At 36.9% G+C, this 8,509-nt stretch overlaps 1 long non-coding RNA gene across 1 annotated transcript; it reads left to right on the top strand.

Moving 5' to 3' along the window:
• Positions 1 to 3,517: 3,517 nt before the first annotated feature.
• Positions 3,518 to 4,458, top strand: LOC149214851 (uncharacterized). The gene is made up of 3 exons (XR_016250425.1): positions 3,518 to 3,750; positions 4,091 to 4,152; positions 4,376 to 4,458. It is a non-coding gene; the product is annotated as an uncharacterized LOC149214851 (long non-coding RNA).
• Positions 4,459 to 8,509: the final 4,051 nt, after the last annotated feature.

Here is an 8,509-nt window from a genome sequence, read left to right as displayed (position 1 = left end):
ATGGCCACTTCAATCAGAAAATGTTTTTCTTGAAATATAACACAATTATGAGTCCACCACAAAGAACATAAAAATGTCGCAGGAAAAAAAAGAAATGCATGTATAGATTTATCTTTTGCCTATTTCATTACACCATCTTCTAAAGATGCATTGTTCCAAGATGTTAAAATAGGATTATAAGTGATTTTTGCTAGATTCCAAACATGTTGAGCAAATAAACAAACAATACAAATATGAGAAATCGATTCCTCTAACATTCTTGACAACAAGCATTTACTTGGACCAATCCACCCATGTTTAACTATGTTGCCCCATGTAAGAAGCTTGTTCGAGAGAGAAAAACATAATGCTAACTTGTGTTTCAACGCACCAATGCTTTTTTAATGTAACTCCACCATCAAACTACTTGTTTGTTGAAAGAGGCCTCCATCTCGGATTGGTATCCTAATTTTGTAGTGAACATACATGTGGATTGGTTTGACTAAATAATCTTGTCTTCGTTTTCTTTTAATAGTTTTATCATAAAAGGCACCAATAAACCCACATAATTGTCTCAATCTTGAACCCTTGAACCTTCCAATCCTAAACTATGTATAGACTTCCAACTTTTGGAACTCTAATCCAATGTATCTATATTAACAAAGTTTATAGTAAAAAAAAACAAGCTTTTATATTATTTATAATATATAAAAAATATTATTATTAATTTACAACAATTTTCGATTAAAATCCAAAACCAATATTATAATCTAGATAATAATAAAATCTTTCATCCTCCATTTTCTTGAAACTTCATTTATACCTTATCAACTACATTACATTTTATACACAATTTTCATATTAAAAAAAACTAAATTAATATTTACAATAAAAAGAAAATCTTTCATCATCCATTTTCTTGAAACTTCATTTATACCTTATCAAGTCCATTACATTTTATACACAATTTTCATATTAAAAAAACTAAATTAATATTTATAATACACGATCCAGAAACTCAATCTCCTCTTCATCCAAACATTCAACAACAAATATTTTAACAAAATTATTAATATAACTAAATATATTTAAAATTAAATAAATATTTTTATTAATAAACCTTACCTTTTTTCAATTATACAAAATATTTACTTTAAATCTTTCCTCAAACTATTCTTTTGCGACCATGTTTTCCATACTATTTTACTTAAAAAAAGACTTCGCTCTATCCTTTTTCATTCCTCAACTATCATGTTATCCATAGTAGGATTATCTTTTTAATAAGCACTTTGATAAAATTAAATATATTAAAAATTATATAATGCACAATACAAATAAATGGTAATTAAAAATAATATATATATATATATATATTATAATTAAATAAAAAAATTAATAAATTTTAGTAAAAAATAAAAATAAAATAAAAATATTTATAATTTAAAACCAAATAAATAGGTTGAAGAGCAAACTAAAAATATTATAATTTAAAACTAAATAAACATATTGAAAAACAAATAAAGAATTTAAAATTAAATAAACATATTGAAAAACAAATAAAGATGGAGAGACGCTCGAAAAACTAATGCCAGACAAAAAGGTCCTTTACAAAAGCTGGCCAAAGAATATTTCCAAAAGCAGAGGGCTGTTTTTCCCTCTTTCCTGCAGCGGCGAATTCAAATTTGTAAGCGCATGCGGTTGGGAATGGAATGCCCTCACTGCTTATCAAACGGAAAAGCTCTCGCTTCAGAGCGCTTTGAGCGTCTGACCGTTTGAAAAGGAGAGTATATATATATGACATTTTCGTATATCAAATTACGTGCAGACTTTCATCTCTGCAGCATCTCTACTCCGCATTGCATTGGCTTGCCTTTTACTGTTGATGTTTGTTTTCTTCGCATGGCCATGCATCTTGGTTTTTGCAGTTTTTTTAATTTTTCTCGGTTTTTACGTTTTGACTGTAATTGCTGTCTTCATTTTTTTTGGTTATAGTTGTAATTCGTCGTTCTTTCTTTTACCCTGGGTGTTTGCATCAATTGCGAGGGTGAATTTATTTTGTTGTTGTAATGTAGAGCAGGAGAATCGCTAGAGATGAAACCCATGTTACCCAGCGGGGTGGAGGAACAGGTATGCACTTATTTTTCAATTTATGTTTATTCAGGTAGTTTTTACTAATAAATCTGTACAGTGAGAAGCCTCCTCGTAAATAATGGTTAATAGTCGTTTTGTAGTTTTAGCTGCATAAAGCCCTAATGAAATCGTTTTCCTTCATTATTTCTACTTCACAATGAAGCTATGGGAATTGCAAGGGCTTCAATAGGATGCTTTTATTTTATTTGGCAGTTCTTGCTTATGGATTTTGATCTGATTAATAATTTTGCAACAGGTGAAAGAGAGTGTTATGAGATGAGAAGCTTCGGCTTCATTTAATAATATCGTTTCACAGGTAGAGTTTAATAATATTGCAACAGGTGGGAGGAGTCTCCACCTGTTTCTTCTTTTGTCTTTTGCAGTGAACTTCGGACACGTAGAAAGGACATTCGTACACATTGTTCATTAATATATTATAATCGACTCTTCCACACTCTATTCGCAGAAACTCAAAAACATCCACTGATCTCTGTATCTCATGGTCTCTGCAGGTACGTATTGTGTCAAATCTATAACAGCCGTAGGCTCCCACCCATTATAGCTCGACGGCGTGGATTATTATCCCAATGACTAGCTAGAGCCTGAAGCGGACGTCTCCACGGTCGAAAAATGCAGTAGCCTGTGCAATTCCAATTGCTCCTTGCAATGCTGCCTCCTTCCGCAGCGGTTCCTCGTTGTGTTACCTTGAAGACGGCCCACTATCGACCCTGAAATTGACTGCGAACCAGACATACAATGCCTAGGCTTATGACCCTGAAGGTTCTCAGTAAGTTGCCTCCTAATGTGACCTCCGACTCTAGTAATTCCCTGAGAATTGGCAGCATAGCTGGGATCACGTTGAGTTCGGCGGCCGTCGCTCTGTTCCTCTTCCTGATAACAATCCTATTCGGGCGAAGGAGCCGAGCGAAGGTGGTAGTCATGGATGAAGGGATCGATCCGGAAGAAATGAAGGAGGCGGCCTTCTTGAAGAGGCTTCCCGGGCTGCCGCCCATTCCCGCCAGAGGCTCCTGTTTTACGGTTCTTTGGATAAATGGGCTATTCTCGTGTCGGGACGGCGACAGAGGGTGTTTGACGTGGGAACAGCATTGCAACGTGGCAATGGAGACTGCGAGGGGCCTGGCTTCTCTGCACGAGCAGTGCAGAGAACCCATCATGCACTTTGACATAAAGGCTCAGAATATCCTGCGGTCAGGTTAAAAAAAAACCTCTTAATAAGACAGAATATAGACGTGCTAAAGGATGTCCGTACCTTTGTTCATTTTAGCAAGGAAGGCACCGACTCTTCCAATCTTGCTTTCCCAAAGACACAAAAACATCCACTGATCCCTGTATCTCATGGTCTCTGCAGGTACGTGTAATGTTAACCTATGTAGCCAGGCCTTCGGTCAGGTAAACAACCAACCTCTTAGATGATGAGTGTTAACATTAATTTCTTCAGTATTTCTTTGTGTTCACATTTTTTTTCCAGGTAATTTTATTTTGTTGTAGGGTGTACAACAGAGGATATGGTTTTTCCAGTTAGAGAATGGCCTGCATTAATATGTATGGAGCACTAAAAGTACCATTATCTTATCGAGCTTTTGGAAGGAATCATGGATACAAGTCTGCTGAAGAATATAGGTACACATTGTTTTGGTTGGGTGCTTTTCGTTGGCTGTTTTTTCCTTTTTCATTTTTATCCATTGGCTAGGTGCTTTACTTTGTTAATTTTTCTTTCCATAATTTATAGATTTCAGTTGAGTTTTAAACCTTGGTAGAGAATGACATAGAGCCTTGAGAGTTGTTATTCATATCACAGGTTAAAACGCTTTTACTTATTAAATGGATTTTCGACTGAAATTGTGAGAAATCTCCAGGGTTTTAATCACTGACATCTTGTGGGAAAGCTCATTTACATTTAATTTCTTTGCTTACTTCTTGGTTTTGGCTTAGTGTTGAAATAAACTTTGATTTGTAATAGGTGAAAAGGAGGATTCCATTGAGGATGAAGATGAGATGATAATATAATATTTTTCTTTCAAGGTAAGAGCCTAATGTCCTTAGGTTTGTTTGGTATGCTTAGATCATTTCTATATGCAAGAGCATGCCTGGTTTTAAAAGCATTTGCAGTTCTCTATTATCTTTGAATAGAGTTTGAGCGGTAATTTTCATTCGTTTCTATATTTGTCTCTCTGTGTGTCTGCCTCAGTGTTAGAGCGAGATTTCTTACTCAAGCTTTCTAAGGGGGTGTTTAAATATTTTGCAGATGAGATGACATATTGGAGAAGGAGAGAAGAGGAGGAACATGATCAACCTTTTCATGCCAATTTTGTGTGAAGTATGTTGTGATTGGTGATCCATATTAACCTCCCACTCTCTCATTCTTTGCTTGGATACACAGGTACATATTCTGTTTGTCATACTCTCCATAGGTAGGTACAAATGTTATCATTCTTGATTTCTCAGAAAGAGAGAAAACGTTCACTAATTTGTTACTGTGAACTAATCTAGAATCATATAACTTCAAGTTTTGCTTCTAATTAAGTCCATATTCATTAATTTTATGTGAAAAGATATTAATACATGGTCAAGCATAAACTAGGTCGAAACATTTTAATGCAGTAATACATCTTATGAATTTTATTTATCTCTAGAAGATCAAAATAGAAAGAAAGACAAGAAAAATTCGAAGACTTTGATTATTACCAACTCGTTTAAATCACATTATATTTTTAGAAGGAACAATGACCATGGGTTTGAAGAAGGAAAAGCTGCCATACTTTGCATAGGCATGGGCAGGGGCATCTTGTAGGTCATAATTGGGGTGGTTATATGCCTAATCTTGGTATGGCTAGTTGTTACTAGGTTGATCTGCTTGGTGATCAACAGCTTCTTGTCCTCCACCTCTCTATACTCTATCAAGATAAATCTTGAGGGCCTATAGTCTCTATGTCATATTGAGGATTCTTATATTAAATTTTTCTTTTTCATTCAAAATTTTCCTAAAGGAACTAGATGGTTCTAGAGGAAACGTTATCCTGAAGTCAAATGATAGTTGGTATTTATGTCAGTTATTGTAGCTCTGAGTTGTATTAATGTCATACACTTTAAAGTTCATATGTTACATTTCATTTAGTTCTTTAATTTTTGATGGATAAATTTAGTTTCTTCATTTTTATCCCTCACAAAGTTTTGGATGAATTATAGTTACTTACATAATGCCTTTTCTTTTTAAAGTGAGGGAGATTACTTAATCTAACCTTCAATGAGTGGGTGAAATTATTACATAGTCTTAAGTGAACTGCCCAACTAGTTATCATGAGTCAAGGAAATGTCCTTCTTAGCCACATAGGATCCCCGAGGGAACTATGTAAGCTATACATCATGTCTTATTTCTAGTGATTTTTTAAGAGAAAGAGTGAGATAGAATTGGGGTCAGAGCATGGCATGTAGAGGTTGCTGCCCTTAATGGGGAAGCATTTTGTTTGGTGGAGAAGATGAATGCTACCCAAAACAGAGCGACATTGTTACATAATGTCCATTGGACACCATATGTAGAAATGCTACCTGAAACATCTTGATCTCTTGCATTGTTTTCATATTATTATAGTAAAGGATGTGTGAATTTCGAAATCATACAGATCCTTTTCATGGTAACTTGAGCATAGATACTATATTCTAGGCATACTCAAACCCATCTTAAGAGTGGAGAAAAATAGAAGAAGTGCCTATCACTTCATTGTACTAGAAGACAAAGTCAAAAGTTTGTAAACGTCATCCATATATCACATTTGAGTCTGCATATTCTAGTGATCAATCCAATTCCATTGGATTTGGAGGTAGAGGTTTCGTCCAATCATAAAAGAGTGGAAATTTTACAACTTCCATTAGAAGGTGATTTCAAATCTTGGTAGAGTTGTTGCTTGAAATCTTATGAATAATTGAAATGCATAGTATTCCCTCCTATATGAACAACATCAATCATAACCTCCTCCAATCTATAGAAAGGATCTTGTATGACAATATGAGTATGACACCCTCCATCCACCTCTTTGTAGATTGTCTGTGAAGGAGGATGAGTTGTTTATAAATTTTCAAGGAGGGGTTTTACCAGATTGTATATTCATACTAAAGTTCCTTTACAATAATTAGAGCAAGCTTGTGAGCTTGGATGCTTCATGACATGCAATAATCATAGTTTTGATGGTCTTTTCAATATCAAAATGTCTACTAGGAGAAGAAAAGTAATAATCAACTTTAAGAAAAAACCCAAAAAACTTGTGGAAGGGTGTTAACTATAGGGATTTACAAAGTGTTATAATGAAGTACTTGATGCTATATACTATTTTTGTTAGAATTCCATGCACCCCAGGTTTGGTCTATGTTTTTTCATTTTCACAAAACACAAAACATAAACACATTGAAATGTCAAACTTTAAAACAACTTTAGCACAACGGAATATACCAACAATTAGATCATACATAGAACACAATTTTATTGCAAAAATTGATTTCTTATCAATCCTCTAACAAGAATCCTAGGGATCCTGTACCAAGAAAATGGCCTTTTACAATCCCTAGAAAATATGCCCAAATACAAGGCAAGACCCTTGTTAGTTTCCTTGGGTTGAGGTTTAGTCCTTTAAGCCCTCATTGCCTTGAAAACAATGCTTTTGGCTGCCCTTCACCCCAAAACCCCTACAACAGTTCACCACCTTGTTGCTTCCAGTGGAGGATACTACTGTAGGTTGTAGCACCAAGGGGCTTACCCAACCCTCTCAAATCCTTGTACCACTTGCAAACTTCCTTTTATGTTGATTTGTCCTGCCAAGGCTACCTCCTGTAGCACATGATCCTCACATAGGGTCAATATTCCACCCAGACTTTGGGACAGGGGGTTTCGGGTGTGGGGAAATGCATAGGGGTGACATGTGGGAGTACCCTCAACTTTTAGGGAAATTTAGGGGGGAGAGGGGGGGGGGGGGGGGGGCGTTGAGGAATTGAATTAAATCATAAAATACATTGATCCATACTCACCATTCATACTTATGCATATATCTTTTTTTTGCTGAAGCAAGAGACTGTCCTTCTATTTCATTATCCAAACAATAAAGTTACATCATTTACATAAAGCAATTACGCTTTGAAGACCCAGGAAAACCATTCCATCTGATTTGGAATGACCTTCCCCTCAGCAAGAGCAAAGTTAACCTTACAAAAAAAGAAAAAAAATTCCCAGGATGGAAAAAGGGAAGAGTGACCGAAAAGAAAACACCGAAGACACCTTTAACAAGGTTTCGCAAGGCGAGAAAGTACTGTAGGCCCCACAAAGCTGCACCCCCAAATCCGGCCGTTGATTCCAATAGCGCAATCGGACGGCACAGAACAATATCACAATGCCTAATAGCACGAAGGATAGGGCGCGATGGGAGGTGGTATTTCTGACGATCCCCTGCCACGTGTCAAGAGCCCAATGGAATCGCTCCCACAATCCCTATACCACTTACCACTCTGGAGCCTAGCGAGCAACCGGAAACCACTAAGTGCCTGGTAATCTTCCCTGTACGCAAAATCACCTATTACGAGGTTTCGTAAGGTATGAAAGTACTGTAGGCCCACAAAGCTGCACCCCCAAATCCGACCGTTGATTCCAATAGCGCAATCGGACGACACAGAACAATATCGCAACACCAAATTGCACGAAGGATAGGGCGCGATGGGAGGTGGTATTTCTGACCATCCCCTGCCACGCGTCAGGAGCCCAGTGGAATTGCTCCCACAATCCCTATACCACTTACCACTCCGAAGCCCAGCGAGCAATCGGAAACCACTATATGTCTGGTATTCTTCCCCATAAACAAAATGAAAGAAAATGGCTGCCTTCCGAAAGAACCAACCATTCTGCTCGCGAGAGAACACATCAGAACAGGTTTCCGAGACTGTCCCGGACTGAGAAAAGGACTCAGTGCTGCAAATCGAAGAAGTAAGGAGATAAGGCAACTCACACCCCCGTGAAGAGTGATCGGTTTGAGCATGCCCTTCATCCAGGAACCAACTGAAGTACCACAAATGAACATGCATAGAAACCTTCATTCCGAACTATTTACTCTGGCCCAGTAATTGGAAATCTCTTTGTCCTCCGCCGCTTGTTCATTGCAGAGAGCTTTGAAACTGCTCTGAGGTGTCTCCTGCCATATCAACTCAATTCTGCCCTCGGAATTTATTACACCTTGATTGGCCAGAGTGTCCGCGAGCTTATTGGCTTTTCTTCGAACATGGTTAAAGCTTATAGTTCGAAGACTCAGAAGATGATTTTGAATCCTTTGATACACTTGAATTAGTCTCCAGTGTTTCGAGACCTTCTCTGGCGCTGTTCCACAACTGATTCTCTTGACCGCAT

The sequence above is a fragment of the Pinus tabuliformis genome, chromosome 1_1 (assembly GCF_031772625.1).
Source record: "Pinus tabuliformis cultivar Carrire ecotype Pingquan chromosome 1_1, CPIR1, whole genome shotgun sequence".
In the NCBI taxonomy this organism is placed as follows: Eukaryota; Viridiplantae; Streptophyta; class Pinopsida; order Pinales; family Pinaceae; genus Pinus; species Pinus tabuliformis.
Note: the sequence above shows the minus strand (reverse complement) of the source record. Positions and strands in the feature narration are given on the sequence as shown.